An 8,898-nucleotide genomic window follows, 5' to 3' on the forward strand; every position below is an offset into this window, starting at 1 on the left:
GTTCCTAACGCAATAGAATTGTGTCAGTGGTGAGAATAGGGCTAATCAGTGTATAGCAATGATGAGAAAAAAAATTGTATGATCAAAAGAGCTCTGTGAATAGCTGATTTCTTGGGTTGCTGGCTAGTCTGAAACATAAATGAAAAATTTAGTTTCTGGTTGATCCAAATTGATTTTGTTTTTTCAAAAATTTCAATTTTTTTGGCTGACTGACAAGTTGAATGAAATGTTTTGTTTGATCAGTTGCTGTTTTTGCAATTGTTATTTTTTTTAATAAAATTTAAGTACATTTTGAAACAAAAAGTCTTTTAAATGGGAAACTTAAAGTATTGAGACCTTTTAGATTTTTCTGAGATTTTAGATCAAAGCAAAACAATTCATCTCATTTGACACAGATTCATAAAATATTTCAGTTAACCCAAATCTGCGTTCCTCAGAAAAAAAGTATTTTGGTCCAACTCCCCTCTCCCCCCAGTTCTAATGAACAATATATCGTGTTGCTCAGAGTAAAACTATCCCAATTCAAATTAGTCATGAGGCTCACATTTTCAACAGTGAGGGTGGTTAATGGCTGGAATGAACTACCATGGGAAGTGACGGTTTATCCAGCTACAGCTGCTGTGAAATCAAGACCCGATGGCTCTCTGGAAGATACACTTAATAAATGCCAGTTAATGGGCTTAATACAGAGGATAACTGTATAGAATTGTGACCTGAGTTATACAGTCAGACTAAACGATGTCATTGTCCTTTTTAGCCCTTAAATATATATTATCAATTTATAGCATTGCTGTAAGTAAACCTATAAAATCACTATTTGGCATTGACAACAAGGAGTCCTTTGGCACCTTAAAGACTAACAAATTTATTTGGGCATAAGCTATCGTGGGTTGGAATCTTCTGGGTTCTGGCCCACCTTAGCTTATGCCCAAATAAATTTGTTAGTCTTTAAGGTGCCACAGGACTCCTTGTTGTCTTTGCTGAAACAGACTAACACGACTACCCCTCTGAAATATATAGCATTGGTGGGAGTAACATTACATGACCATTATTATTGATACTACTTCATTAATTCATTAGTATTGGGCTTAATCCCAACCCCATTCTTTTAGGTGCTGTACCAACATATAACAAAAAAACAACCTCTGGCCAAAGGAGCTTGTAATGTAAGCTGAAAATAAGAGACAACGGTACAGATGACAAACAGATGGGGAGCAACACAAGGTGACAACAAGATGATTGAGAATAAAGCTGAATAACAAGTTGCTAGAGCCTTGTCAGAATTTGATTTTTAAGTTTTTTATAATTTTAATTGATAATATCAATGTTTTATTTTTAAGCCTTTTTTATTTTAAATGTTTAAATCTTTACAATTGCGGGAAATTATGGGGGATCAGACAATGGGAGGTCAGACATAATTTTGTTAATGACAGCCGACACTGAGATTCAAAAAGTTAAAGCTTTATAAATGTTAAAACACAAATTGTCAACATCACATGTCAAAATATACAAAATAAATATCCTTAAATCAAACGCTAATACATTCTCAAGCTGCAGTTTTTCTCATTCTGCCTATCTGTAAATTTCAATTATTATTGATGGCAATAATTTTTTCATTGGTTTGTGTGCATATGGTGAAATCAATAATGACCAACATTTATTGAGAAAAATCTATTCCTTCCAAGCCTAAGTATATACGATAACACTGGTTAAGAATAGATGGATATAGCACTAGTATGAATACAGATGTGATCAATATAAAGACAACTGCATAGTACTTCACTCTAGAAGGAAAAATCAAATGCATAATACAATGTGGGGAATAACTGGCTAGGAGAAGTGCTGCTGAGATGGATCTGGGAGTTCAAGTGGGTCACAAGTTGAGTATGAGCCAACAATGAGCTGCAGTTGTGAAAAGGGCTGTCTGGGGTGTATTACCAGGTGTGTTGTGTGTAAGACCAAGGCAGTGATTGTATGGCTCTGCTTGGCACTGGTGAGGCCTCAGTTGAAGTTCTGTGTCTAGGTTTGGGAGCCACGCTTTAGAAAGGATGTGGGCAAATAGGAGAGAGTCCAGAGGGGAAAAACAAAAATGACAAAAAGGGTTTACAAAACCTGATCTATTAGGAAAGTTTAAAAAAAATTGGGCATGTTTTGTTTTGAGACAAGACGACCGAGGAGGGACCTGATAACAGTCTTCAACTAGGTTAAGGGCTGCTATAAAGGGGATAGAGATCAATTGTGGCAACCCGTATGAGGCCCAGACACTAAAGAGAGCAAAAGCGTTGAATTCTCATAGTGCAAGTTACATACTGAGCATTAATTAAAGCATCACATTAAGAAATTAAACCTAGAAGCAAGTTTATTTTATTTTTAATCTCAGATAACCTTGCAGGGCACCATTTCAAATAGATTAATGGTCAAGAAACAAGGAAAGGTGTCTATATTCCAACAGCCACATAATGACAGGACCTTAGGTAACATTGTTCCTCTCAAGCAATTGTAAAACATAATTTCCACATGCTACATCAGTTCTTTGAGTTTCATTTAATTCTTGTACAACATTTGTGATACACAAATCAAGGCAGTAACACATAGAGCATACTCCTACCCTTCTTCCAATTGTTCTTCTCAATTGACTGGAATTGTCATGGTGACAAATTAGCTGGGAATGTTTTTCCAGTCTATCACCCTCTTAAGAGCATCCTTAACCTCCTTGTTCCTCAGGCTGTAGATCAAGGGGTTCAACATGGGGACCACCAGGGTATAAAACACAGCAGAGATTTTCTCCTGTTCCAGTGAGTAGCTGGAACTGGGTTGTATGTGGCTTAAGCTCACAGGTCCATAGAACATGGTGACAGCTGTCAGATGAGAGGCACAGGTGGAGAAGGCTTTGAGCCTGCCCTTGGCGGAGCAGATCCTCAGGATAGAGAAGAGGATGTACAGATAAGAGATTATGACAAACAGGAGGGTGGACATGGCAATAACTCCAGAGAACGTTACAAGCAAAATCTCATTGATGTGGTTATCAGAGCAGGCAAGCTTCAGCAATAGGTTAGTGTCACAAAAGTAATGATTGATGATGTTGGGCCCACAGAACGACAACCTCAGCAAGCCACATGTGTGGGTCAGTGAGTTCACGAGCCCCCTACATATGAGCTGGCCACTAGATGAATACAGACTCTCTTATACATAACAGCGGTGTAGAGCAGAGGGTTACAGATGGTTACATAGCTGTCACACGCCATCACGGCCAGCAGGAACCCTTCTGTGGTCACAAACACGACAAAAGAGAAGTGTTGGGCAATACAGACAGGTTACTGAGGAAGAAGTACATGGGGGAATGGAGTCGGGGATCAACCCTGATCAACACAATCATCCCAAGATTCCCAACCAGCGTAAGAATGTAGATCGCTAGGAACGCCGCAAAGAGGGGTATCTGCAGCTCCTGACGATCAGTCAGCCCCAGGAGTATGAACTGGGTCACCATGCTGTGGTTGCCCTCAGCCATTTATACAGGGGTGCATGAAACCATACCTGCTGGGATAACAAGAGTGAGCTGCATGGAAGAAGGAAATTTCATGGCATGAATTAAATCTGAATGACACCGCCGGGCTTGAATGTGGGTAGTGAATATCTTACAGGAAACCAACCGCCATGATGTCTGGGAAGAGTTGGGATGGACCTTTAGATTTACACTCACTTTTTAATAGGGCTGAGATTTTCAAGGCTGTCTAGGAGATTTAGACATCCAAGTCTCCATAAAATTGACTGGAATTAGGCATCAAGTTCCCCATAGGGAGTTTCCAGATTCATGTCTATTATCACAAATGTTCTTCAATGAAACATATCTGGCATGTGTTTGAGTTTGAGCTTGGTACTTTATATTGTCTGCTCACTGAGGGTAAATTAGAAAGCACTCATACTTTAAATCCTTCCAGATTAGGGTGACCAGACAGTAAATGTGAAAAATCGGGACGGGGGTGGGGGTAATAGGAACCTATAGAAGAAAAAGACCCAGAAATCGGAACTGTCCCCTATAAAATCGGGACATCTGGTCACCCTATTCCAGATAATCCTTTTAGATGACTACAATGTCTGTTATGTCCCAGTCACTTGGTTACTACTGCTTTGTAACACATCCCCTGGCAGTGTTGCTAATCTCAAGCATTTGAAAACCATGAATCAGGCTTCCAAACATCATGCAATTGGCTTAAAATCTTGAGATCTTTAAAAAATAATACACACGGGGTTTAGAGATGGGGCAGGGAAGGATAATTCTGTTTCGTGCAAGATTTTTATTTTTCAGAATTTGGTTTAGGAACAAACCCACAGTTTTTGAAAAGTTTCTGAAAAAGGGAACGGATCCCTGGAATCATGGACACTGACAATTTTGGATGTTCCCAGCCCCCAGAGCAATCCGCATGTGTGTCTGCTCCAAGGCCATGGACTCTGGAAGCTCTGAGGTTGCTAGCAGGCCACTGGGCAGGTTACAAAGGAGCTGGGCAGGTGAACTAGCAGAAACCAGGCAGGATTCGGATGCAGGCAGAGTTTCCTCCATTCCGTGGTGCTGCAGTGAAATTGGCCCTTCTTCACGAAATGTCCCAATTTCACTCAGTCAGCAAATTGCAATGGAACAATGTTTCTGGGCCCTGGAGAGAGTCACATTGTCAAGCTTTTCTTAGCAACCCTTAGGGCTAGAAACATACTTAAAAAAAATCGGAGATTCTTAACTGATCACATGACTGAAGGACCTGGGGCTTTAAGAGAAGCACCAAATATCATGAGAATTGGCAACTGTGCCTTCAATCTATGCTATCCTTGCTCTAGGAGATTTCTGGCCACTTGACTCCAGTCCCAATTTCTTATGCCTACTAGTGGTACACACTGCCAGGTCCTTCATCTCTCTAGGTCATTCGCCGTGACACAGGAATATGATACAGGTGGGAAATGGTGAAGAAATAATTTTGGCACAGAAGCGACAATGGAAAGCAATGTGCAAGGCAAGGATCTGAAGGAGGGGGAGGGAGGATGCTTGAAGAGGGAGCATAGGGGGTTGCATGAAGCCACAGGTGAGAGAATGAGATAAAAGGAGAAATTGCTGTATAGAAGAGGAGTGTGAGGAGAGTGGAGAGAGAAAGAAAGAAGAAATAAGGCTGAAGAGACATGAAGGCAAAACTATGTAACGCCTCAAAAGTGAGACTTTCTCCATTTGTTTCCTTCTTCTGGCTCCCCCTTCCCCATTTTATCAAACACAACCAGCTTGTTTTCAATCCAAGGCCCTTCACAGGCTATCAACACCGTGAGGCTCATCTGCTATTGCAGTGTCATCTACCACCTCCGCCCTTCCAATGCTACCCATTGGTTACATTTTTCAAACAAACACGGCCATGACTGGGGCTGCCGCAGTGCAAATAATTATTGTTATTTCCCCCTTATGGTTCGAGATCGGCCACACCAGAACCCACCGGATCCCAGTGTCCGTCTTCCCCCCTCCCCCACTCACACGCATACACAACACTGGATAATGGTCAGACTGGCACTAGGGGCACGATTCTGAGATCGGCCATTAATTCCTGGCTCTGCTACAGGCTTCCTATGTGATTCTGGACAAAGCAAAGATTTCCTCTTTGCCTCAATTCCCTCTTTGTAAAATTTGGGTAATAATCCTTCCTTTCGCCCACCCTCTTCTGTCTTGTTTAATAGACTGTAAGCTCTTGAGGGGGGGAACTCTCCCTTACTATGTGTTTCCAGAGAACCTAGTACAGTGGGGCATTGACCTCTAATTGATAACACAACAACAATAAATTACAGCCCTGACTTATCTCTATAATTGGCTGTAGCCAAAGCCCAGAATCTGAAAATCCTCAAAGGTTGCAGAAGTCGGATCTGAATCTGATTCCAGATCTGAAGTGTGTAAGTCAGATTCATCTCTATGTATAATACCGGATTCTTACCTAATATCCATCTGGACCTTTCAGGGTCTTCCATGAACCATATCCATTGCCCCTGTAATTTATCCTGAGACAGAAAAATGAACAATGTCTGTCTCAAGTTGCAAAAATGTTGCAAAAACAGCACATTTTCAAGTAAATGGAGAAAATGGAAAGTTATGTCCAGGAATCAGAACAGAAGGAAAATAGCTATCCCACCTCCACTGAAGGAAAGAAGTATTGTATCATAGCTACTGGTGGAAGAGAGAGTTCAATCACTCTTCATCCCTAAGGGATCATGTTAGGGCACCAAATACCTTTATATATATATATTCACTTCTGTGTCATTTAGAGATCAAGTCTCTGAAGTCACACCTCCAATTACAGTCTCAAGCCAGGCTCAGAGGGGCTCATTACAATGCCCTCCTTGGTGCCCTAACATGCTACGTAGATTTGTGTATTTGCCTTTGCTTAGTTTTACGGAAAGCTCTCGCTGTTTTGCTAAGCCACAGGAAGAACTCTCAAGAGCAGTGTAACTGCAAAGGAATGGCTCAGTCTTTCTTTCCGTAGGGAGCACTCAGTGAATTCAGCGTCAACGTTAGGCTTAAAAGAAATCCAGACATGTTAAACTATGGAAAAAGCGCAGTTACAGCAAACAAACAACTGTAACTTTGTTCTGTGTAGATGCCAAGAAATCACCCTACCCTTACAATTAGTGCCTAATAGTGCCTTACAATTTACCGCCCCTGATTGGGTCAAACTGATTTTTCATACAGTTTAAGGCCAGAAGAGGGCAATGTGATCATCTAATCTGACCTCCTGCATAACAAAACCTTGCCCAATAATTTATGTATCAAGCCCATAATTATTATTTTTTTTTAGCTCTCACACATCTTTTAGCTAGATATCCAGTTGGAAAGACTTCAAGTGACAGACAATCCACCATTAGCAGGAGTGTTGTAAGCAAGACAGGAGAAGTAATTCTTCCAGTCTACACAGCTGCAATAAGGCCTCAACTGCAGTATTGTGTCCAGTTCTGGGTGCCACATTTCAGGAAACATGGGAACAAATTGGAGAGAGTCCAGAGAAGAGCAACAAAAATGATTAAAGGTCTAGAAAACATGACCTATGAGGGAAGATTGAAAGAATTAGGTTTGTTTAGTGTGGAAAAGAAAAGACTGAGAGGAGACATAACAGTTTTCAAATACCTAACAGGTTGTCACAAGGAGGAGGGAGAAAAATTATTCTCCTTAACCTCTGATGATAGGACAAGAAGCAATGGGCTTAAATTGCAGCAAGGGAGGTTTAGGTTGGACATTAGGAAAAAATCCTAATTGTCAGGGTGGTTAGGCACTGGAATAAATTGCCTGGGGAGGTTGTGGAATCTCCATAATTGGAGATTGTTCAGAGCAGGTTAGAGAAACACCTGTCAGGGATGTTCTTGATGGTGCTTAGTCCTGCCATGAGTGCAGGGGCCTGCACTTGATGACATCTCGAGGTCCCTTCCAGTCCTATGATTCTGTCATGGGTTAAGTGATGCTTTTTGTTAAGATGGCTGGTGCTAGTAGCTGGGTATGGCTCTGTTTTTTGCCCCCTTCCTCTGCCTGCACAGTTCTCAGCTCTAGGACACTGCTGCTTCTGTAGGCCACGCAGCAGGCTCCCCAGCCTTTAGAATTGCTTTTCCCCCTGCCCTGGGTCTGAGCTGTGTTGGGGGCAGGGGAGTGAGATGAAAACTCCACGGTGTTTGGGTGAGGGCAGAAAGGGAGTGGCAGCAGCAGGAGGCAGAAGGGAGCAAATTGCATGGAAAAGAGGGGAAATGTTTGACTGGTCTGAAAGGCAGTGGGCCTAGGGTTTAGGCTGTGATACCTCAGACCACTTCAATCTCTCCATTCCTGAGGAGAGCCCTGTTGGGTCATACATATCAAATCAAAGGATCCTAGAAGGAGCCTGGCATGTGGTTGAAACTTGCCCGTAGCTCAATGTTATTAGTTTTACAGTAGCGACTGGAGGTGCAAACTGAGACCAGAGCCCCAGAGTCCTTGATTTCAATGGGGCTTCTTACAGTCTAAAGCATGTTAAGCATGTGCTTATGTTTCCTTGGATTGGGGTTAGCGAGCTCAGTACCTTGCTGGTCTGAGCTCTTATTCTGGGTGAGCTGAGAAGTTGGGAAATGTCTGTAGATCCTAGGAGAGCTGTTAAAGCAGAACTGCAAAGAAACTGGAGGGATCTGACAGCTTTATATGGCATAGTGTATGGATACTAAACATCACACTTCAGGGCTTAAACCAATCTCTAATTATTAGAGATCATGGCAGGATGTGGGGAAGGGCTGATTAGTCCACATCTGCCTATTGAAGGCTATTAAACCTTCTTTTGAAACCTCTGATACTAGCCACTATCAGAGACATGATACTGCACTAGATGGAGCTCAGGTCTGATCCAATCTGGCAATTTCTATGTGTTTATCCAGGATTTCATAAAAAGACCGGTGAATCCAAATGCTTCTGCAGACCAAATTCCTTCTAAAGAGAGAATCTGAACCAGTGGGTGCTGCCCCATTCCAAACGCAGTGACCGTAGGCACTTATCGGCCAGAGAGGGGGTGCTCGTGACAGGCGGGTGTCGAGGCCGTTACACTGAAAACTGAAATCTGAAGTCAGATTTGATCCAGGTCTCTCTTAAACAGCTATAAACAGATGCAAATCAAGAGGAACTGCATTGAAATCCCCTGGAGTTCCAGCTATGTAAAACCTGTGCAAACCAGATCATAATAATCATCATAATAATAAAAACCTCAACCACAACAACATACTCCACTGTACAGAGCTTTCTCCATGGGGTACTCCTGGGGGAATTCTGCAACAAAACAATATTTTTAAATTCTGCGTATTTAATTTGTCAAAATAACACTATATAATCACACCGGTTTCAATTATTTTGGTAATTTTTCAAAATACCTGCCAGCCACA

At 41.9% G+C, this 8,898-nt stretch overlaps 1 pseudogene; it reads right to left on the reverse strand.

Annotated features, from left to right (window-relative positions):
* Window positions 1-2,487: 2,487 nt before the first annotated feature.
* LOC135981725 (olfactory receptor-like protein COR8) lies at window positions 2,488-3,245 on the reverse strand (annotated as a pseudogene).
* Window positions 3,246-8,898: the final 5,653 nt, after the last annotated feature.

This window comes from Chrysemys picta, chromosome 1 (assembly GCF_011386835.1).
Source record: "Chrysemys picta bellii isolate R12L10 chromosome 1, ASM1138683v2, whole genome shotgun sequence".
Lineage (NCBI taxonomy): Eukaryota > Metazoa > Chordata > Testudines > Emydidae > Chrysemys > Chrysemys picta.